This window comes from Choristoneura fumiferana, chromosome 13, assembly GCF_025370935.1.
Source record: "Choristoneura fumiferana chromosome 13, NRCan_CFum_1, whole genome shotgun sequence".
In the NCBI taxonomy this organism is placed as follows: domain Eukaryota; kingdom Metazoa; phylum Arthropoda; class Insecta; order Lepidoptera; family Tortricidae; genus Choristoneura; species Choristoneura fumiferana.
The window spans coordinates 11,066,734-11,092,030 of NC_133484.1; the positions used below are offsets into that span (position 1 = coordinate 11,066,734).

Below are 25,297 nucleotides of genomic sequence, written 5' to 3' on the forward strand. Positions count from 1 at the left end.
CCGATAAACATACTTATAGTAAATTTGTTTGGAATTCCTTAAGAACTTTCATCCCCATATTTATAGGTCGAAATTTTGAAAGCGCCGGAAAAAATGTTTTTTGGGTTCTGTAGCTCAAAAGGAAAAAATGGAACCCTTATAGGATCACTTTGCTGTCCGTACGTCCGTCTGTCTGTCAAGATCCTCTATCTTGTAAACACGTGGAGTATCAATACAATACAATACAATACAAATATTCTTTATTGCACACCAACACCGGATCGAATCGGACAACATCGGATTTTAGTATCGGTATCGAATTGAGATTAAAATTCTAAACTCAGGTGAATAGTCCCGAAAGCTGTGAAAAAATCAAACTTCTAAGTCAAGGCAATCAAAAGCTACAGTCATTAAAAAGGTGTGTCAATACAAATCGCCTTAACAGAAAAAGTTATAGGGCACTTCCGGCTTTCCTAGAAACTTAGTTTTTTTTTTGCATAAAGGTAGCTCTTATATAGCACAATAAATAAGAAAAATCTGGAAATCATAATTTTTCATGTCTGACTGTCTATGTCAATAAGCCATCTATAATAACCCCACATTGCATACATTTTGCTATGAGCTTTACCTAAGGGCACTGCTAACACTGCATCATCACCTCTGCTAACATCCCCTCGCCGGTAAAAAATTCAAAAACGCTTGAACATATATCTATTTATTTCTTATAATGTCCAAATGCCAAGTTTCACAAAGAACCATCGATTTATCTTCAACAATGACGATCTTCCATATAAAGTTTCATCCCTTATTTCACCCCCTTACAGGAAGAATTTTAAAAAACGCGCGAACAAATATCGATTTATTTCTTATTAAGGGCCTAAATGCCAAGTTTCATGGTTTTATCTTCGACGGCGACGAACTTCCACCATATTAAATTTCACCCCCTATTTCAACCCCCTAAAACCTTTTTTTCGCGATAAAAGATAGCTTATGTTCTTTCCCAAGGTCTATTCTATCTCTGTACCAGATTTCATCCAAATCGGTTTAGCGGTTTAGCCGTGAAAGCGTAACAGATAGACAGACAGACAGACAGACAGAGTTTCGCATTTATGATATTATAGTATGGAAGTATGGATTAAGGGCCTAAATGCCAAGTTTCATGGTTTTATCTTCGACGGCGACGAACTTCCACCATATTAACTTTCACCCCTATTTCAACCCCTTAAAACCTTTTTTTCGCGATAAAAGATAGCCTATGTTCTTTCCCAAGGTCTATTCTATCTCTGTACCAAATTTCATCTAAATCGGTTTAGCGGTTTAGCCGTGAAAGCGTAACAGACAGACAGACAGACAGACAGACAGACAGAGTTACTTTCGCATTATATAGTATGGAAGTATGGATTAATTAAGTATTCTTCTTCAAAACATGAAGACATATAGTAAATACCTATACAATTAACAGCCTATTTGTGTTTTTTTTCCCATGATGATTTTCTATAATATGATATGATCCTCACCCGTGATAGCAATTTAAACCTTTCTAGTAGCTATTACATACATTTAATTTAATTATTCTTTCTAAAATATTTTTTACTATTTATTACAGCTTAAAATGAGTCAAAATGTTGCACCCATGTTAATGGAATCACCCAAACATTATGTATAATTTTATTATAAAAATAACTTTGTTTGTGACGGTTACCTAATAAATAATTAATTAACGCTTCCGAGTAACACGGTCGCTCGCTACCTTGGGCATATCCTCGAACTGTAAATTGTCCTTAATCTCTCAAGGTTTGGACAGTCCCGTTTGTTAAGAGATAAGTGGGGAATGGATAACTCGGATATTTTATATGAAATACACGCGCCATAATACGCTATATGTAAAAAGAAAAACCATATTATAACGCTCAGGGTGCAAATAATGAGCAGGTTTTTTTACCTAACTCTGACTTCAATTGAGAAATACATAATTGCAAGCACGTTTTCACATAGTAGACTTTTTTAAATTGTTACATTATTTGTCAAAGAATTAGATAAAGAGGAAAGTAAGTTAGTGTTTATTGTGAAAACCATTTAACCCTTTTTGGTCTATCATTAAAGTGGTAGAGTAACCACACAAGATGAAAAAAGGGATATCTTAAAAATAAATCTTACCTTCATGACGAACACCGACATGACATGTTGCTGAAAACAGCTGATACTGTTGTACATACCTGTAAAGTACGAAACAAAATGATATCATAAAAAAATAAGGCCCAGTGACACATTTATGATAAATAAAACGTAATAATCATATTATACAGCTTTGTAGGACTGAATAAATAAATATATGTAACGAAATGAACTTTTTATGGCTAATTAGTAGGAAAGTACCCGCCTTAAATATTATTTAAGCCATTTTATCCTTCATTAGTATAGTAATTACATCTTGATTATTAGCATCAAACAGACTGAATGTACAAAATGACCTGTTCTACATAAGGGCTGGATCGCAAAAGTACCTACTACAGATACAGAAACCTAAAATCTCATAATGACATGGTAGTAAACACCTACAACGCAAAAGGTCTTCATTTCGGAAAGGCTTAGTAAAACGGCCACCCTGTAGAGCGTCTACGTCTTGGCTTCGTCGGTGACCCTCGTTCTACAACGTATCTCCTTATTTCTGATCTCGTAGAGAAAACCCGAGAGCTCTCGGAGAGTTTCCTACTACCGCATAATTTATTATTAAATAGAAGTAAAAATGTACACAAACAAATTATACGATAGGACGTCACGTAATTTAAAAATTGACCAATTTATCTCTGTATGTCTGTATATCTTATATCTGATGTAATTTTACTTCTAAATAATAAATAAAATTACTTCAACTTCGAAGATTTCATCAAAATAATAGTGTTTAAAACCTTCAAGACGTTTGGGGGCCAGTTGTTTTTTAATTATTTATTCGGTTAACAACCCGAACGGGTGAAGTGCACTAAATCAACGTAAACAGTTTTAAAAATAAAAATAACTGACCACAAAATAACTTAAAAAAGCGAAAAATAACTAAAATATCAAATATCATTCATGATTTACCATAGGAATAAATCTTAATTATGTTTCAGTGTGCGAAGAAAACAAAAAATAAAAACAAACAGTCGAATATAGATCCTTTTTTCTTTGAAGTCGTTTGAAACGTGGATCTATCTTAATTACATATTACCTAAAATTAATTGAATTTTGATTATAATGCCGTTTTAAGTAAAAGTTTTTGATTGTCCCATGAATAGTAAACCCTCAGGGTTAGGTACTCGGAAAGTATGTAAATTAATTTACTCCGCGGCGGACACAGTGCGATTGCTCTCTCAGGTCACTCAAGCGGTAAGTAGTGGGTAAGAATATTTGCTAGCCTGTTGGGCATCTTTCACCCAGCTTAGTAACAGTACCTACCAAGTTTTTACAGCTTTGGCGACTTTTTACAACAAATAGGCACGTTTTCCTCGTTTTAAGTTAAATTAGGATTTTGCTAAGATTAGGTATTACATCAAATTATGCCAAATTTCTGTAATGGCGTTCTTGCGCTTCAATGTGTTCTGAAATAAAGTATTTAATAACCACGAAATTAAGTATTTATTTGGATATAACATTGGCAACGAGGACATTTGGACACTGCCGTGCAAGTTAAACAAAAGTGATTAATTAATTTACTTACTTATATTTGCTTTGCGAAAATTGGGAAATTTTCGAACAACAACTGAAATCTTTGATTATTTTAAATGACATTCCCGAAGAAAAACAAGTACCATTACTAATTGCAAAATTGACACCCCTAGTTTTTGAGACATTGCAATATTTATGTGAACCAGAAAAACCCATAAAATTGAGCTACAAGGTAAAAATGGACTACTGGAAAAAATGGTCAAATTAGCAAGAACGGTGGAAGCGGCTTACCAACACTCCAATGGAGAAAGTGAATCAAGTTGTATATTCTATATAAAACCGAAGTCAGAAAAACAAAACCGAAAGAAATTTGTTAGTAAATATAATAATAATAACTTAAATAGCAAGTGTTTCTGCTGCGGTAAGGAAAACCATATGAAGAAAGAATGTACTTTATGAAATAAATATTGCTCTGAAAGTGGTCAACAGGGTCATATATATAAAATGTGCCCAAAAAACAAAATTAAGTATCGGCAGACAAATGTGTTAGAAATCAAACCTCCAGAACAAGTAGAAGACCAGGTTTTGGATAGAGTAAAAAAATTATATGAAGAGTATGACACATATTCATTTGACAGATTAAGTAGAATATATACCTTGTCGAATTAACAATAGGTGATAGTGAGAAAGTACAATTTGAAGTGGACACTGGGGCAGAAGTATCTGTAGTGCCTATTACATACAAAAATAAATACTTAAGACAGTACAAAATGGAAAAGTGCAAGGTTACATTTCGTAATTTTGATCAAACTGTATCTCAACCTTTAGGTATTATTCATAATATTCCTGTAAAATATAAGGATAAAACAAAAACCTGAGCATATTTATCACAACAAGTGCAACTCCATGTTTAATGGGGCGTGACTGGTTAGACCAATTTAAACATGTGGCCCCCAGTTTTTAGGCAAATTTCACACTGCAGTAAAACTAATATCTTGTTAAATAATGTTTCAGATGCAAAGCGAGTAATAAAGGAAAAGTTTGCAGAAGTATTCAGCCCGGGGTGGGGCCAATGTTATATCCAAATAAACACTTAATTTCGTAACCCTTGTAAAAATACTCGTGTGTCTGTCTGTCCGTCTGGCACAGCCTATTTACTCTGAATCTACTGGACCGATTAAGTCGCTTTCGTTCGTCACATTTATATGTTTATGTTGCCTAAACGAACGACGACGACGACGACACACTATTCAGTTTAGAAAAAAATGATATTAGAAACCTCAATATCATTTTTGAAGACCTATCCAATAGATACACGAATGGGTTTGATGAAAAAAAAATTTTTTTTGAGTTTCAGTTCTAAGCATGGGGAACCCCCAAAAATTTATTGTTTTTTTTCCATTTTTGTGGGAAAATCTTAATGCGGTTCACAGAATACATCTACTTACCAAGTTTCAACAGTATAGTTCTTATAGTTTCGGAAAAAAGTGGCTGTGACATACGGACGGACAGACAGACAGACATGACGAATTCATAAGGGTTCCGTTTCTTGCCATTTGACTACGGAACCTTAAAAAATTGTCTTTTTTATTTTTTATAATATGATCTTAACTAGTATTAGTTTTTTGGGTGGCAACTAGCGATGCAAATCTATGTAAAGAACATCATTTCAAATTTTGAAACAAATTCGCTTGAATACATCCCGAAAAAAACACAGAAAAGAAATCTTTAAAAAAGTCAAAAACTGTCACAAGTAGGATGTTCAAAAATTCAAAATTCAAAAGATGTAAGGGCCGACTTACTATGGAAACCCGACTATAGCTTTTGGTGCAGTGTGGGGGAAACAATAACGTACAACTCTGAATGTACGCGCAATAATGTACGACGTGATAATCCGAAGCATTATTGCTTCCGATTATCATGCCGTACATTATCATGGTCGCGCATTATCAAGGCGTACAAAATATTGCGCGCGCTGTAATGTACGTAGTGATAATGTACGACGTGATAATCTGAATCCAATCGATTCAATGAATAGACATTATTCGCCGCGGATCGAGCGAGCGCAGCGAGCGAGATCCATATAGTCGTAGCAGATCCGACCCGGCCGGGTTAGGTTGAAGGGCGAGGGCGTGCGAGACATAATGCTTCGGATTATCGCGTCGTACATTATTGTGCGTACATTATTGGTTCCCTGCTAGTTCGGTACGGGATGATAATGCACGGCATGATAATTCGTGCACATAAGCACGGATTATCAGGCCGTGCATTATTAGGCGTGCATTAACAAGTCGTTCATTAACTACACCCCAGTGCGGTACTTGTAAGCCATTAAAGTTCCAGCAAGCAGCCGGAACAGGCAAGGACGGTAACCAAAGCCGCGGTGATATACGCTTTGCATATGGTAATTCAGTTCCATGCCTCCGCGAAAATATGGAAATGTCGCACAAGATTCCAGTTCGCTCGTGTTGAAATTAATGAGAAATTATACTACAACACATCTAATTAATTCTATTAAACAGCGGTTGTTAACATCCGCTGCTTTAATTTTCAACTCTAAAGCAATATGCCGTTAAAATGTTTTTACTGCCAATTGGGCATATATCTTCGCTCGTAAAGCTCGGTGCGTCTTCCTGCCGTTTATTATGCAGTTCCTCTGTCTAAATAACACGGAATAGGATCGAGAGGTGATAACAATAATTATGTTTATACCCGATACCAGGTGATGTGATGACGACGATAGAGCCTTCTTAAAAGAAAACCATAAAGCATAATTTTAATACTGTATGTATAGTCGGCTGCAAAAAAAAAAACAACGTTATTTACGTTATTCCAATCTCAGACGAAATCTTACTAATATTATAAACGCGAAAGTTTGTATAGACGGATGTTTGTTTGTTTCGATGTTTGTTACTCTTTCACTCAAAAACTACTGAACGGATTTGCATAAAATTTGGCATACAGGTAATATATACCCTGGATTAACATACAGGCTACTTTTTATCCCGAAATAATGTATGGTTTCTGTGGGATCAAAAAAGGTTTAAGCTACATACAAATTCTGCGCGAGCGAAGCCGCGGGCAAAAGCTAGTAAGAAAAAATGATGGAGTACTGGAAACTGCGAAGAGAGGCTAGTTTAACTACGCCTCGCCGTGAGCATACAGTTGCAAGCGCACTAGACGAGGCGTAGTTTTAAGCTGCCACTTTGTCAGTCGCAGTACTCCGCCATTACTTTAAACTTGGTTTGAAATTGTAATGTAACAAACTGACAAAGTGAATACTACTCACTACTCACTTCACTATCACTGTAGTCGACTGTACGAGTTACCTATTTCCGGCGGTAGGTAAAGTGCTCATAAATTCACGATAGTTGTTATCGTTATTATAAGTGAGATGTTACCTATTTGTGATTTTATGTGAATGCAAATGTAAAGTGGCACTTTTATTTAGCAAGCGATAACCGTCATTTATGTAGAGTCGGCGGACATGTGCGGCGGCGGCCTCGATCGTGATGGGAATGCCACACTAGAAGAGGGAAAAGTGAAATTGATATGGACTCCTTCACTTGAGTCGATCAAGGAAACTTTCGACAGGAGCTTGTCAACAAACATATGAGTCATAGTAGACTATACTGAGTAGAGTAAGCATTAAAACTTTCCAGTACCAGTATTTACCGATGTAATGCACTGTAATAATCCTAATTTCTTTCACAATCAACAATGAAGGTACTGTTATAATTTTTAAAAATTTTCTACTCTAACTGTTGAAGACATTTGAGTAGGCTGGATTAAAAATGATTATGAGAACCGGAGCACACAATTGGTAAGGATGAGTAATGAGTCCATTGAAATAGCAGCATTTGGGACAAATATTCGTAATCATAACCGTAAATTTGAGGAGTGTCTGTCATAGATTTAATTAAGTAGTCGGTGAATTACCACTGACTCACGGTTACTTCATATTAGCGTTTTATGTGGACAGAGTGCTTTTTTATTTAAATTTTGAAAGCTTGACATTTTTATTGTAAGATTGTGTAAATATTAATCAATTTCTTCCAAATGGAACTCAATGACTAATTTCTGTGCGCATTCGATATTAAGTTTGAGATCGTCTTGCGATTCCGTCGAATTCTGTCACGCTATTCTTGAAGGTCTCTGACTACTTCACCGTATCAATCCATGACCGTAATAGGAACGTGTCAGGCTAAAATATATTATTTTTATTGAAAAGTAGAATATGCCCACTAGCACGTTTACATTCCGTGCTTAACACGTTTCTATTACGGTCATGGTATGACACGGTGGTGTGGGTAGAAACCTTTACCTAAACTTTAGACGACCGATTGGTCTAGTTGTTGGTTACAATGTTTACTGTACAATTAGGCAGGGCTTTGATTTTAAGCTTACATTCGTTTAATGAACATGACTTAAATGGACCTCATAAATTATTAAGACAGGAGGATGTAGAAACATCAGAGGTGTTAGGCGCAGATAGCATAAGCAAAGAGATATGGTCGTTATAAAAATACGTATAGATAGGTACACTACTTTATAGACTGAACGTTAAGGACGTGCATACATATTTTTGTAACTTGGGCTGTATCGATCTCTTTATAGTTGACTGTACATACATAATGCTATCCAACAGATCCGACTTTCAACATTTAAGTAAGTACCTATTTGTATTCAATGCGGTTGTCAGGGAAAGACAATGATACCGTGAAAATTGGCTTTAAATAGCGTTTTGTACGTACTAAAATGTATTTACATTTAAACTAGATGCATATTTCTCTAACGTTATAGAGAATGTATTAGACGTCATTCGCGTGTCTGAGGGAGCTAGTAACAAAAGAAAGGTGTGGTAAGCGTTTATCGAGAAAAAGTAAACCGGCTGCTGTTCTATGTTAATAGCCGGTTTAATGATGTAAATATATGCCGTCTGTTTACAACCCTTGCATTGTTTTAATAACCATTAACATCTTATGGTCTTTTATTTATACTAATGTTTCGCTTAAAGTTTCGCCGTATAATATTTTGCCGGAACTTATTAAAAATCATGTACATACTCGTAAGTGTATGTGGCTTTTAATAACAGTTCAGCAATTAGTTATAATTTTATTCGTGATAAAGAGCATTATATAACAGTTAACAAGCAATAAAGAGTGCAGCGTGTGTAAACTGAGCGCAGCAGCAAAACTTCGAGCACGCCGGCGCATGTCCAGCAAGTTTAGTCCATTTGCTACGCTCCTCCTAATTGCGGGCTAGCTCCCGGTTCAGAAGCTTACCTGGCTATTGGCTAATAAATTCGTCCGAAACAACAAGGCGTTGTATATGAGGCTATTTTAAGTCAATAAAAATCCGAACATCTTCAAATCGTAAAATATTTTGTCGGACATTAATTTTATTTAGATTGTAAATCTCAACAGCTAACAGTTAAACTATTATTTGACTGACAAACTAACGGCTTTCAGCTAGAAACCTGGTAAAAGGTAATAAATTTAATAGGTATAATGGTTAGGGGCAGTAACGTAAAATATCTCATTACAAAAAAAAAACAAGAATTCTAGTTATACATTTTAATACATGAAGTGGTTTGACTTTGTACGAAGCTAATCATAGTAATCATAGTATATTTAAGAACAAATTGTGTTCCAATTATGAACTTACAGCATACGCAGCCACTGCACCTTGTAATAGCACCACGTGTACGTGCAGCTCTAAACGATGAATTTTATTACTCTATCATTTTATGATGAGTCCTATGTTGATGGTTCCGACAAAAACTTATATGGACCTATAAAATACATGCATTAGGAGACGTTCAGGTTACAAACTAGTTTTAATTAATCGAGAACTAACTGAAAAACTGAGTGAGGTGAAATTACTTTATCTAGCTACACAACGAAACACTAATGTCTGGAGATAGTAACGCGCTTTTTCTGTCGTAAAGCGCTGCATCCTCATAATCCTGCATGCGCATCCTCGTAATATGACTAATGCTCACATTGGTCATGTTACGAGTATGATAAATGTTTAATTGCGTGTTTCGCATTTGTGTGCGACTTGTTTTGGTAGTATGTTTTCAGAATATTACAATTTGTTACATGGGTGTGCTGTACGCGTGTATCTCGCCTCCCAGTAAAATTGTCTCAAAAAAAAATAGTGTAAAGATAAGCTGAATGCAACTTCTGTTAAAAGTGCTCCATGACCAGGATAGAACAGATTGTCGTTTAGGTGATGCATAATAACATGGCTTTAATATAACCGTGTAGAAAGTTTAATGAAAGGGTTATTTATGTATTGATATAAAATGGATAGTAAAACCTGACCGTGCTAAAAATGTATGCTTACCTTATGTTGAGGTCTAGTAAACACAACAATGCTAATAGATATTTCATATAAGTACAATCTCTTAAAGGTACTTTGGTGTGATTTACTGATTTAACACTAACATGTTACAAACACTTACATGTTACAATATTGAATCATATTCAAACTTTAAAAAACAATAATTACGTAACGTTTTGTAAGACTAAGAGTAATATAGCAATTTAAAATATGATTAAGTGCATGAAGCGGTACAGCAAAAAAAGAGTCATTTTACATACGTATCAGCAAACGTATCGAAGTGGTTGTATTTTAATAATTTCATAAGATACCTATATATAGCACTCACAATGAAAAGAAAAACGATATCAATTGAAATAAGGTTAATTGAAATAATCGAGTTGATGTATTTGTATCACATAAAAAATCACCGTATAAATATATGACCTTTTTTAATCAAATAACGCTGTAACAGAAAGTCCTCACAGAAATTCAAAACATGCTTGCTATGAAACCAAATAAATTTACCAGACTTACCTATCAGTCACATATCCCGTTATTTGTTGCCAACGTTCTTAAAATTGGAGGCTGAAGTATATAAAAAAATGAAACCAATATCTGATCTGTCATCTTAACGTCCGGGCATTCGAAAGGATAATAATCCGAATGGTGGAATTAAATTTCGAATTCGGACTTGAGGTTTGCAATAAAGCAAGAGTTATTTAAAACTGGAACACAGATAAATTTACTTTATTTATCTGTTTCAATTTATAAATTGGAAACAACAACAAGAAACAACCATAAACTTTAGCCTGCGCTATTCGAGACGCATTTCTTCGATGTAATTCATTAAGTTTATCAATAGTTGTACCTACATTGTTTCAGAGGACTCCACGGCACAGGGCACAGCCACTATGTATGTAACTTTCAATAGTCGTTAACAGGTTCCCTTTCCCATGAGGCACATGTGCCTCATGGCTAATAATATAATAATGCAGTTGTCTTTCGATAAATAATACATTTTATTACGTATTATTATAATTATTTTTATTCTTGAACCACATTTAGATAACCAATGAAAATTACTATGGGGATTACTTTGGGGATATTACATTACTATATTTTTGCTACTCGTATGGGGATGTGTCAAGAGAACGCTGCACATTTGCTTTGGGACGGGGATCCTGTTAATTACAAAGCGATTAGTTGTAATGCGTGCTTATACGGTAATATTATTTCACACTTTAACTGCTCTTAACCATAAGCTTGGGGTTTTTAAGTGCTGTCAACATTAAACGTCAAATAATGTTTAATGTCCATTTTTCACTGTAAGCGGAACGGACTCCGTACGGACGAACTGCACAGAAGGCCTACTCCGAAATTCGAAAATCGAAGTTCATACCGTACCGATCCTATTACTCTCGTATTTAATAGTATTATAAGTGTCAGAGGGACGGAACGACACGAACTTCGATTTTAGAATTTCGTAGTAGCCCCGCTGATGTGCTTCTACTGAATGGTATAGATGTTTGGTGAGATTATGATGTATTTTTATTAGGTACACAATTCGGCAGAATAGAACGTGTGAAACTAAGATGTCCGTCAGTTGTGAGAAACGTGGAAAGGGAGTTGAAATATCGGGAGGCTACTTTGGAAAATTCAGATCTGATGAAAATAAGAAACACGTTACGTTAGTAAACCTTGTTCTATTCTAATGGAGGTATTTAAAACTTAAAAGGTATTTAAAACACTCGTAACTAGCACCATTAGTCAAAAGACATTGCAGATTATACACCGTAACGTAGGTGTAATAAAAAACGTCGTATTGCCTACTAAGGGGAGACCAAGGACAGTTGTGACAGAGGGGAGTAGTGACAACTACTTTGAACTTATGAACCGCTAGCGAGCTCGCAATAGCGCTTTTAGTTCAGGTCTCGAACTATCAAAAGCGCGCTGTTGCAAGCTTGCTAGCAGTAAATAAGTTCCCAAAAATCGACGCTGCCACAACTCTCCTCTGTCACAACTGTCCTCGGTCTCGCCTAGATCTCAAATTATTAATTACATTCTTTACCGAAAAGTAATTTACCTCTTCAAGCGTAAGTTCAATGGTAAAACCGTGATTTAACGCTTCGTTTGTAAAACAACTCGTTTGCATAAAGTTTTCTTAACAGTCAAATTACTAACAATGAAAGGGCGTAACTAACAAAGCATCACACTATGCATAGCTTTTACACAACCGATCAGACGTTAGTAAACATAAATGTGCCAACAATATGATAGACCACCAAGAGCCTCGCAAAAACTGGCACTATTAGCATTTATCTAGAAAAGAACATTTGTAGCCATTATCCACGATCCAGGAAGAAACGTCTCTAAGGTTCATTGAAAGTGGGAAAAAAATCCTCACATTGTGATTAATATTCCAAGACGGACCCGCTGTAATTGGAGGTGAGCGTGTGAAAAGACACGTCATCAAGGAAAACACCGGGCTCTCGGTGAGCAGAAAAAGAAAATGAACGCACGATATAAAGTGTGTTAAGGCATAAAGCCGTGCGGGGAGTGGGTGTGCCATGTAAATAATGGTAGCTTCTGGGCGATGATTTTCAACGCTCGCGATACGACCACATATTTCAAAATAGTTTACTGTTTCAGGAGTTACGCACAGATATATTAGTGCGATACTTGACTTATTTTCCAGCCTTTTCTTATCGGTGTTTAATATCTGTAAAGTGCTACTTTTAGTGCCCGCTGCCTTATGTCATTTTCTTGCCTAAGTACGGTCAAGGACCATGAAACCATTTCACAGTAAACGTCATATAGTGACATCACATTAATTAACAATGAAAATCGTAATGAATTTCCTTTGCAAAGGTTCCATGGTGGCTCATGATTAAAATCCTTGACTTGTTTTAAGTGTATTACATATTACAGCTTACATTAAAGAATTCAGAGATGTCGTTAGGGTGAGAAATATGACAAGCATGTGCGATTACAGTAGCGGAGAAGGTTAAACGGGGAGGCTCGTAATCGCAACCGGGAAAGTTACTTAGTGATAGCAGCTTATGTTGTAAATATAGCGGTAAAATCATTAAAATGCTATAACTATAAGCGAAGGTAGAAGGTAAAGTCAATAATAATAAATTAGCTTTTGCTAATTGAGGTACCATACCATGACTAAACAGTGTGAAGATGAGTTTGAAAACGGTATTATTGAAATAAAAAAATCGGCCATGTGTGAGTTGGACTCGCGCACCGAGGATTCCGTAAAAAAATTAAATCCAGCAAAATGATATTTGTATTATATGAAATAATTTTAATTTAGCGAAAAAATGATTTTCTGACCTTTCTCTTTATTTGTGTTATAAATTAAGCATTCTATTTAAAGTTATTCTATTGATTACCATGGTTTTCAAAGAAAAATATTTTTCCAAAAAAATTTATAACAAAAAATTGAACCGACTATAAAAAACGATGAAAATAATTTTCTACCAGTCTGAAGTCGGTCGGTGCCTCAGCACGAGCCAGCAGGAGTGGACCTATAGTCATCTACCTCACCTACGCACTTTATATTGGGCTTCAATCACTCCTGCTGGCTCGTGCTGAGGCACCGACCGACTTCATTTTCATTTTTTGTTATAAAAATTCTTTTTCACGCTGTTTAGTGTAAATAATCTAAGATATAATAGTTTAATATCAACTGCTCGTCACCTTTTACGAAAGATTGCTTTTTCCGATGCAGAGACGTTCATTATTGAGGAGTCCTGGTGCTTCACCACCCGTTTTACCATATGCATTACGAGGAGCATAAATTGCTTAGCAACTGTGTCAAAGTAATTAAAATTCAACCCCTGAAATACTTGTTATTTAGTAGTAACTCCGATGGTCAACTGTGGTCTTCATCATCAGTTCCACTTCACCAAATGATGATTTTCAAGAGCAAATGCACGAGTTACTACTAAATATATCCAAATATATTAAAGAGCTATAAGAGGTAGATACTCACAAAAAAAAAACTCAAAAAAAGACTCAAAGCCGTGGTGGCCTAGTGATTTGACCTATCGCCTCTCAAGCAGAGGGTCGTGGGTTAAATCCCCGGCTCGCACCTCTGAGTTTTTCGAAATTCACGTGCGGAATTACTTTTGAAATTTACCACGAGCTTTGCGGTGAAGGAAAACATCGTGAGGAAACCTGCATAAACCTGCGAAGCAATTCAATGGTGCGTGTGAAGTTCCCAATCCGCACTGGGCCCGCTTGGGAACTACGGCCCAAGCCCTCTTGTTCTGAGAGGAGGCCTGTGCCCAGCAGTGGGACGTATATCGTCTCACTCGATTTCCTTAAGATCCAATCATCAGATCCTGATTTGGTGCTTATGGGACTTAATTGAAGACATTCCTAGACGAATGCAAAAAAAAAATCAAATCTGTTCATAAATGGCGGAGTTCTGAGGTAAAAAACATAAAAAAAATACAACCGAATTGATAACCTCCTCCTTTTTTAAAGTCGGTTAAAAAGGTTGCATCATTTGATCGCATGAACTAGAAACTTATTTTTTTGCGGTTGTAAGACACCACAGTTTCCAAAGGAAAAGTCTTTACTGTTTTATATTTATTTCAACTTGATAACTCCACGCGTTTCTGGGATAAAGAGTCTTGACGGCCAGACATTTTCAGAGGCTCAGAGTTCCGTTCGAGCTACGAAACCATAATGATCTTGGGACCATGTACCTACAGAGCAATATGCTCATAGACAACAGCTTTAGCTTTAAACGGCACCCCTAGGAAGTTATAAAATGCAAGACGCTTGCATCAACTTTAAAGCTGCCGCGTAGATAAAATGATTGTAAAACGTTAAAAAATAAGTATGCGCACGCCGCCGTTGCGGCCTCTACTCTGCGATACGCCTGTAATTACCAAACAAGTACCTTTGCGAGTACTTATTTTGAAGTTAAAACGAATTAATGTCCCGCAAGCTAGTGCTAGTGTTATACGGCAAGATGTTATCTAAGAAAACTATAAAACGGGGATAAAACTTGCATTTTAGAAAGTTTATTCGTAACATTAGTACGTTTAATAGCTATTATTCTTGTCTTTGAACACGAGGAATTAATTTACTATAATCACTTGGTGTGTAATTATCTTTCATGAACGGTCCTTTCGATAAGCGGCATTAGAGTTCAGTGCCTCAAAAGGAAAAAACGGAACCCTTATACCTATTACCCTCGCTCGCGTGTCTGTCTGTCCGTCTGTCACAGCCAATTTGATCCGAAACTACTGAACTGATTGAGTTGAAAATTGGTAGGTACACGTGCTTAACGTCGATCATCGAAAGATAGTCGTGTAACGTAAATAAATGAACTTGAAGCAGTACACGTGGGACGTCTTGGGATATTAAAAAAAATGGAAAATGAAGAAAAAATGTACACTATAATATGGCGTGACATGTTAAATGAAAGGGCTTGTTGTGAGTACCATAAAATAAATAATTTTAAGATAACTATGTTTTAAGTTGAAAATTGACCATTTTCCCCCTTATCTTTGAAACTACTGGGCCTAATATTTTTAATAAAATATAGATAACTAGTTTTTGCCCGCGACTTCGTCCGCGTGAATAAGTAGTAACTTTGGGAAGTTTGTTTGTTTATACTCTTTATTGTACAAAAAGGAAAAACAAAAAGTTTACATAAAAAAAGTAAAGTGTTAAGTACAAAGGCGGACTTATTTAGAAGTATTTAGGATTCAATAAATTTATTATTAACAAAGAAATGATTGTTACTTCCGTGATAAAAGGTTTGCAGGTGGTAGAACCTTGTGCAAGGTCCGCCCAGATTATTACCGCCATCTTGCTCGCAAATTCAGCCGTGAAGCAGCAGTGCTTGCACTGTTGTGTTTCGGCGTGGCGAGTAAGACAGCCAGTGAAATTACGGGCACTTGAGGTATCCCATCTTAGGCCTCTAGGTTGGCAACGCATCTGCAATACCCCTGGTGTTACAGATGTTTATGGGCGGTGGTGACCTCTTAACATCAGGAGACCCACTTGCTCGTTTGCCATCCAGTTGTATAAAAAAAAACATCATTTAACTTAAACCAATTTTAACCCTTTGACCGCCACGGTCGGTCAAACACGACAGCTGAAAAAAGTGCCATAGTGGCCATGTCGGCATTTCGTGGCGCATAATGGAACGATTTTCAGAATTTTTTTTTTGTCGGCTGTGGCGGTTAAAAGGTTAATGGATGTTCGTTGCCGCATTCATTGAACATACGAGTAAGTAATTAATTTAGGATACCTATACTTCTGCGGTTTACTGAAAATAACCTCTTTTAATACATTGCTATAAATATAAACAATTTTTTTTTGTTCTTCCATCCATCCATCCATATTCTTTGGTAAAACATAAATACATAAGCAATACAAAATAAGTAAATATTTTAGCAATACGACGTGTATTCTACCACAAAACACAAAAGGACTAATTATTCATAGTGAACTCTTGACACCTTACGTCTTTTATTGTAAGTTAGGAGGGTAGGATTATAATTAAGACGGCATTTTTACTAAGCATAGCTACACATCATTTCCGATAAATTTGTTTGGAATTCCTTAAGAACTTTAATCCCCATACTTTCAAGTAAATAGCTTGAAATTTGAAAAGCGCAGGTACAGATGTATTTTAGGGTTCAAAAGGAAAAAAATTAACCCTTATAGGATCACTTTGCTGTCCGTCCGTCCCTCTGTCTGTCAAGACCCTTTATCTCGTAAACGCGCCGAGTATCGGTATCGAGTTGAAATTAAAACCCTAAACTCAGGTCAATAGTCCCGATAGCTGTAAAAAAATCAAACTTCTAAGTCAAGGCAATCAAGCTCCAGTCGGTCAGTTCGACAATGACGATCTTCCATATAAAGTTTCATCCCCTATTTCACAGGAAGAATATAAAAAAAACACGCGAACAAATGTCTATTTATCACTTATCACGTGCCCAAATGCCAAGTTTCATAAAAAACCATCGATTTATCTTCGACAATGACGATCTTCCATATAAACTTTCATCCCCTATTTCACCCCCTCACAGGTCGAATTTTCAAAAAAGCTCAAACAAATATCGATTTATTTCTTATTAAATGCCTAAATGTCAAGTTTCATGGTTTTATCTTCGACAGCGACGAACTTCAACCATATAAACTTTCATCCCCTTAAAGCCTCTTTTTCGCGATAAAAGATAGCCTATGTTCTTTCCCAAGGTCTATTCTATTTCTGTACCAAATTTCATAAAAATCGGTTCAGCGGTTTAGGCGTGAAAGCACACACACACACTTTTGTATTCCCAAATCGGGTAGGCAGAGCACACGAAACGTTACCGCTTCGGAGCCACATATAAAAAGTACCTATAAGGTACTTAAAATATCACAGACAATTTCAGAAATATCTGGTATAAAGTACGGAACCTCTTCACGGGACCCTTAACTCGCACTTGTCCGGTTTCTTTCTTATTAAGTTTAAAGTGAATTGCTTGAGTAGTATTAATTAAAATTGTAACATAAGATTAATATTTAAAAAGTAAAAAACCTTTAACAAAAGTACCAGCTTTAAATTTTTCGCGAAGTTGTGTCTAAGCCCTCCATGAAATTAATAGCTTCATATTGTTCTCAAGCATCAACTAATTTACTGCGTATGAAAATAAAGTCAAACAACCGCAGGCGCAGTCACTGCACTCGACCAGACAAAAAACAGGCGAAATAATCGCATTTTTAATCTGTCCAAATGAATATTTTTCGTGAACAACTTTCATTTTGCATCTTGACAAATATCAGAAACTGGCCATGCGGTTCATAAAGGGGGATCTCCATCTTCAATTGCGTGGGAGTTTGTGCGGACGCTGTGGTTATCAAGCTAAATCAGTCCCACACATTATTCTACGTTGATGTCTTTATACCATTTAGTAATTGCTAATTCAGCTTTTATTGCTAATTCTGAATCAAATACGCATTTATATGAGCCAAAGTTCCTTGCTCCAAGTAATTGTAGACGACATCGACAGTAAACAATCGGCGTAATTGCGCTCACGGAGAAGCGTATAAAGAGGTTCTAATGCCGTGACATAATAGGCACATAGAAATGATGGGAAACATAAACAGACGCTGCTGGATGATCTTGGGAACATTCCTGTACGATACAATCAATTGGCGGTGAAGATCATTCATAATTACACTAATGAAGCTGCTTCACTACGACAATGGATGCGCCGACGTCACGATACGATGCAGACCGATCTATCTATCCATCATAACACTTATTACCGTAAATAAGAGTCTGTATATCATCTCGTTAGGTTGTAACTTTGTGATTAGTTTCGAGGTAATTTCCGAATCTTATTATCATTAGTCGTTGGAGATAGCCGACTAAATGATAAAATTTAGATCAAGACATTAGCGGATGATTTACGTTGTGTTCCTTACAAGGAGTTATAGGCGAAAGTTGGAATAACAGAACTGAGTCTGTAATCGATAAAAGCAACTAAGTTTATTAGCAGCATGCCCTTGTGATCCCTAGAAAGTAAAGGTCGTACGCATAATCGTTTCTTTATGACAAAAAGACCGAAGAAAAAAGTCGCTAGTCCAGTTGTCTCATTTGAAAGTGAAATGTTTTTTTTTTTTATATAAAGAGCAATAGAAAAGATTGCATGTTGTGTCGAATGGGAACACAGTGCAAAATGTTTTAATGCGTTATTCAATGTTAACAAGTGGTTTTAGTGAGGTCCGACTCTTGTTTTTCCGAGTGAAAATTGCGGCCATTACATGGGTTGTTTATGTTGGCCATTGTTTAGTAAAGGTTGAGTTGTTAATAACCTGGTTTATTTAATTTTTAATGGTGCTATTTTAGTGGACGACTGTGTGAAGTCAGATATGAACAATAGGTTAATGTGTTGTATTTGAGTGCGGCATTAGCGCTGAGGAATGAGGCTCAGGCGCCTATGGGAGCCGGGCGATTCCGATAGCAGATGACTGCTCGTTAGCATTATTGCACGTGCTTTAGCGTTTACAGATTAGATGCTATTTATTAAAGATATAGACTTCAGCTTTATGCGCGTTAAAAACATGGATGCACTTCGCTAACTCATAAGCTTCAAACGTTTTACTCTGGCTCATTGCATGCACGTATAATGATTTATCTCCAAATATCTTCGGTTTTGAATTTCTTACGACCGTGTCACGTTTTACTTTTATTCCTTAAATTTGAATTAAACAGGTTTCGACTAAGAACCTTAGCCCTTCGTAAGATTGTGGATACTTGCCAACTTAATACAACTGTTGTAATATTACTAGTAGGGTAGGTACTAGTTAACAATTGCTTTAAGTTCATCAATAAAATTGTTAACACTGGTACCCCTGAACTTATTATACCTATACATAAGTTACGTACAAAAACAAAGTCATCTCTACATTACAATTTGGCCTACAAATTTAATCAATCACACAAGAGTCAAAATGTTTTCGGTTTCTGAATTACAATAATTTTTAGGAATGACCTTTACTTGACATTTCTTCTGATAAATTCAGAAAACACAAACGCGTCAGATGAAATTTAAATAAATTAAATTATAAAAATCAATGCAAAGTTCACAACGAAAATAGACCAATTATACCTACTGCATTTTTGTCCTCTCCACTGAGGGGTGCAATCTAAGAAAATCAAAAGAAAAATAACTTAAGAGTTTATATTTATCCTATCGAATAAGAAAACGAAGGTGTAGTTCACAAGGCAAGTTTTACCTTTCCACAAAAACTTCTTTGGCATGCCTAAAATGAAAGTTTACTATGAACTTTCAGGTACTAAACACATATTCAACATCTATCTAAATTTTTGCGGTAACACGTTATGTTTCATTTTTTCCCCAAGATCCTCCCACTGCTACACATCGCACCCTCTACGGCGCGCGCGCAGCGCTACGTCCGGCGGCCATCTCTCCCTTTCTCTCGCCCCTATAGCTTTCTCTGTCCGTCCTTCGGCGGTTCGTTCCTCTTCTTCTTGCAAGGTTAAGGTTACGTCAGACGTGTTATGTTATAACCGTTGAGGCGCGCCGCCGCAAGTTCAGTGTTTCGCCGAGACTGGCCGCGGCACTATTGCGCGCTAGGACTGTGAACGTGATACACAACCAGTGACAAAGTTCATGTACGGTGTTTTGTTTGAACTGTCTCACGTGCTGAATTATCCTTGAACTCCTAATCGGTACGTACGGATTATATTATTCTTAAATAAGGGATAAATGCAAGCGGGTTCTGGACGAACAGGTCTATAAATATTTTATGGGCGAGTTACCGCAGCGGCCAAGGACATTTGTACTTAGCTCTTGTGATAATTAAAGCTTATCTGGTATCAAGCGAAAGCTGGGAGGAGCGCGCAATTTCAAGCTCTAAAAGCTTCACGCGCGAAGGCGAGAGTTGTTTAGAAAATTATAGATAAGGACGTTTATGTGATGCGGTTTATTTAAATTTGTTTGGTATAAAATGTATTAAGACGGATCAATAAAATAAGCGAGTGATCATTTTTATTTACATGTGGTACCTAATGCATTGTTAGATTTTTTTTGTATTTCAAATACATTAAAAGGTCTATATTTATTTAATTGCCAGCCAAAGTTCTGGAAAAAGTGATTAAAAATAATGTTGTTTGTAGTAATTTAATGCCCAAATGGAGGAAAAAGTGTAGTAAACGAATACGAAATATCAATACATACTTAAAACATAGAGATAACTTTTTAAAATTAAAGTACAAATAATCAATAAATTCTTCGTAAGAAAAATGGAGACTTCAAAGTTTACCGTTAGGGTTGGCACGAAGGTTTTTGCTCGTCTTCAATCATGCAGCGATAGGCTTGGATGCGTTTGCTGCAATATAATAGCACTGCGCCTCATACAAAGAACATTTTTCTAATTGTGGGAAAATTATTTTCATTGCTAAAATAAAACGAAAAAAAAAATCTACTGTATACGATAATATAATGCAATGGAATAAATTGCTATTCATTGCACTAGTAAGTAAAATTAATTGCATTAAGAAAAACTTGGCTCGCGTTGAACGTATTCGCGCCGCCAACAAAAGACATCAACGGGATCGCAGTCGCACTTGCGGCGTTCCGATTAGATTTGATCCGTTTATAAGATACGTGCGGTCCAAAAAACGGATAAAAAGATGTAAAATTATTTAAAAGTGATGACAGAAGCAGTTTCAATAATTAAAAAAAAGTATTTCCTTTAATATCGTAAACCAAATTAAGGCAAATTCAATAAAAATAATAATTTTATGTGATGTGATTTAAATGAAATGTAGGTAGTGTTAGCGATATGGCCCACAAGCAGAGGGTCGAAGGTTCGAGCTTGGGTTTGCACCTATGAATTTTTTGGAATTTATGTGCGAAAATACATTTCTAATTTGTCATCAGTTTTACGTTGAAATTACCAACCCGCAGTGGGCCTGCGTGGATGATACAGAGACCAGGCCCTCTTATTCTGAGAGTAGGCCTGTGCTTTGCAGGGGGATGATACGTATAAAGATGAGATGAGTATTGTGTTATGTGTCTAAAAAATATGTTGCTGTTATTTGAAGTCCTTGTACGGTCTTGCAATCCTCGAAAACATTGACAAATTGTGGTTCGATTCAACATTTTCGTAACAATCGCAAAATCATCACATAAAGCAATTAAGCTAAAAATGCCCATTTAAATTCCTACAAAACAAAAGCTAATAAATAACACTAAACTAGCCACAAAATAAACGTGCCCTCTTTATACGTTTGTGATTTTCTCATGACAATACGCAATTAAGGCACGGCGAGTCTTACCTCCAGGTTTGTAGGCTACAATTTCGCTTGGAACAATCGGGCGCAGGAAAAGTATAACGAACGATCTCCCGCGCACGACCGGGGCCGGGGGTCAGCACTAGTACTATAATGGTATCGCACAACGACCGCCTTAATGGTAGATTTGGTCAATTAACAGAAATATTGGAGAAAATATTTACGCTTATTGATATGTTGAATGGGTGGAGATATCCGTGGGAACTGCTGCGGTTGGGATATGGATGAGTGAGATTTTAATTGTCCTTTAATTGATTTCGGACTAAAAATGTTGTATTCTTTATTATACAGTATAAAATAAAATCATCCTCCCGCCGTCTGTCTGCATGTATAATATGCATAAATGCATATACGCTTAGATCTTAACTAAGCACCGGAATTTAACGCGGTTTTCACCATCAGTTAACTATAACTAGCCATAGCGGGCGTCTTTGCACGGGTGTAATTTTAGGGAAAGGAAGGTGAAAAATGTGACGTGCCTTTATTTTTTACCTCCTTTTTTATTATAGGCTTTTATTAATTAAATCAGAGTACAAAAATTAGATTAAGTAGGTATAGCGTCATCATCCAAAACAGTTTCAATAATTAATGGAAAAAGTAACGTTTCATATGAAAAACATCGAATTTGAAAATTACTTTTTTTATAATCTTTATAATAATATTTTGTTTTTATTTTACCATTTAATTATTTTTTCTTTTCTTTCGTTTAGATTTTTTGATATTTTGTTTTTTTATTGTATAATTGTTTTTTTTTGTATTAGTTATTGAATTATTTTGATTTGTACTGTTATGTTGTAATGTTGTTGTATTAATAAATTATTTGTGTTTATAATCCACTTTTCTCCGAGTGATTTTCTCTATAAAAAATAGTAAAACGCATTGGTATTTTTAATGACAATCCCAATTAGAGTAGAGTAAAATTCATCAGTTCAAAAATGTAAGCCAAGTGCCGCGAGCGGAAACGTTGCGATGCGGGGTCCGCTAGACCCCATTGCGGTTACAAAGTTCACTATTTTATTAAGTTCACTTCAAACGCACAGTGTTTTCTAGGTGCGTATTAAATTAAATTACGAAAACACAGTTTTCATGCAAACAACATTTTCGCACTGTTTAATATTTGCGCGGTTGCAATAGAGCACTAAAAGCTAAGATTTCATTTATTCCATCAATAACAGGTAAGGCTTTATTATAGAAAGTTCTTAAATTAATTATAACATTATATTATATTATATGCCTGCCATTTATTGTACATAAGTTCAAACTGTTATTGGCAGAGCTGAACTTTAGTGTCATTAAAAAAAAGAACTCATTTCACAAAGCAGCACGTTTCTTGCCAATCCACTCAGAGCACATAACGTTGAACAATTATACTAAAACCGGTCAAATACGAGTCGGACTCGCGTACCGAAGGTTCCGTACAGACAAGGGCTAAAGTATAATAATATTGCCCACAAAATCTCAAAAATCAAACTAACTACCTACCCACCTGTTGAAGTTTATAAAATAAAGACGCTGACAGACAAATTACAAAGTTGTAGTTTTTTCCCTAAGACTGAAACACGCTTAGCTGGTTTTTATTAGTTGATGACATGCGTGCAAAAATAATACGTTAATTTTATGGGGGTCCTTAGTTTTTCTGTTTTCGTTTTGTTTATGTAACATTTAAGCATTCAACCCTTAACGTCCTTATTTTTTAATTAAATTTATTTTTTATTTTTTGTTGTAGCGGAAGTAGAAATACATAATCATACATATATAAATGTTAGCTGTCTGTCTATCTATTACGGTTTTTGAGATACAAGCTTGTGAATGACACACGGATGGACTGACATTGCAGCAACATCAGCAGCTCCGTTTGTCACCTTTGGGTACGGAACCCCATGAAATTAAGATGGATAAAAATAAAATGGCAAGTTATTATCAAGTCCACAGCATCCAGAAACCTGACCCCGTTGCGTTGCGGATCATAATTAAGAGGATGACGTGAGAACAGTTGTCGTGACAGCGCGCCGCGCGGCGACACGCCACCTATCGGGCACAAGGCGGTGTTCCGAATTACTGATTACGACAGATAATTGATTTACCGAAATAATTAATAGTTAGAGATTTTACTTTGTGGTGGTATTAACAAGCGATCGACGTAATTAGCGGAACGGAAAAAGGGCTAGTCAAAATAAAGAGCCAACTTAGTGTGAGTTGAACCCAGTTACTATAACGATATTCAATGTCTAACCAGTTGTCAAATCTCAAGTTGCAAGGCGAAATTTACTATCTACGTACGTAAATTTACTTGACTGAAAATATTACGGCTGAATAGAGTAGATTATCGTAATAATAACTAAAAGCAATTCGCACGGTAGAACTTAAAAACGTTTTTATCTTCGCTAATTATTGTTAAGAAGAAATTGTTATCCCACTTTTGTTTTAAAATTTTGCCTCAGTTTTTGTGTAAAATAAAACACAACACTGAACAAGTTCACCGCAACTATTTTAAAACCACCGTTCTACACGTGATTCACTTAAATAATAAGTATCATAACATAAGAAAAAAAAATACTTCACTGTTTACACAGATCACTTAAAAATGTGTTACGTGGGCGGGCATAAGACGGCAATCAAGAACCTACACCTAAGAAGGGTTAAGATTAAGAGTAGGTGTATAACTAATAAAGGTTAGTTCCTGCCTGTCATTTAAGTAACACGGCAGCAATGAAACATGCATGCATCATAATTCCGTCAAGCGGGCAGTTATTGACAAATTGAACCGGCGGATTCATATTACATACCCGCCGCATTGCGGTTATATCACGCTAGACAAACCGTGAACCTTAAAACGATATGAAAGTACCACAAGATGCCAAACATGATGTAAATCGTTTCAAACGTTACTATGCTTCGCATACTTTGGAGGCCGTAAGCGAACACGTCATAGGGCATTAAGGCGACAATTTTGAGACGGCTACTTTAAACCGAATTCAATTCACTATTTTGAAAAGTAAACCTGGAATGTGCTCTTAGTTATAATTATTTTTAAGTAACTTTCATTTAATTTATTGAATCAGGCGTTACTTTGCGGAGCTCCATATCAATGAACTAAAAGAATTTTCACAAGGTCGCGGGTGAGCAAGGAAATTCTTTTAGTTCATTAACTTTCATTGAGATAACTTAATTTTTCAAAACTACATACTGACAAAACGATGGGTTTATTTATGGTATCTGTAATAATAATAAAATATTCTGTTGTAGTCTAGGTTTTTTTTTAAACTCGCTATCTATTTAGATTAATTTTGATATTTTTCCCTATAACTATACAACTCTGGTAACGATGTCAGATTTAACAGTTACGTCCATAATTCATTTTTATAAACAAGTTTTTAAATTAACTTCACTTGTATTTATGTTGATATCAATATATGAATTTATCCATCTTCTAGTAGTTAAATTGACTTCTAATTTGGTAAGTTTATAAGTTCATAAAACTCTAATGATATACTAGTG

The 25,297-nt window shown here is 35.9% G+C and overlaps 2 protein-coding genes across 4 annotated transcripts in view; one reads left to right on the forward strand and one right to left on the reverse strand.

Annotated features, from left to right (window-relative positions):
* Nucleotides 1-25,297, reverse strand: part of Atg16 (Autophagy-related 16) — a 204,906-nt gene that overhangs the window by 88,611 nt on the left and 90,998 nt on the right. The gene's annotated exons all lie outside the window — the stretch shown is intronic.
* The window catches only part of neo (ZP and PAN domain-containing protein neyo), a 69,068-nt gene continuing 63,792 nt past the window's right edge, over nucleotides 20,022-25,297 (forward strand). Inside the window, exon 1 of the mRNA XM_074096304.1 lies at nucleotides 20,022-20,173. The gene's annotated coding sequence lies outside the window, so the exon portion shown is untranslated. The remainder of the gene's footprint in view (nucleotides 20,174-25,297) is intronic.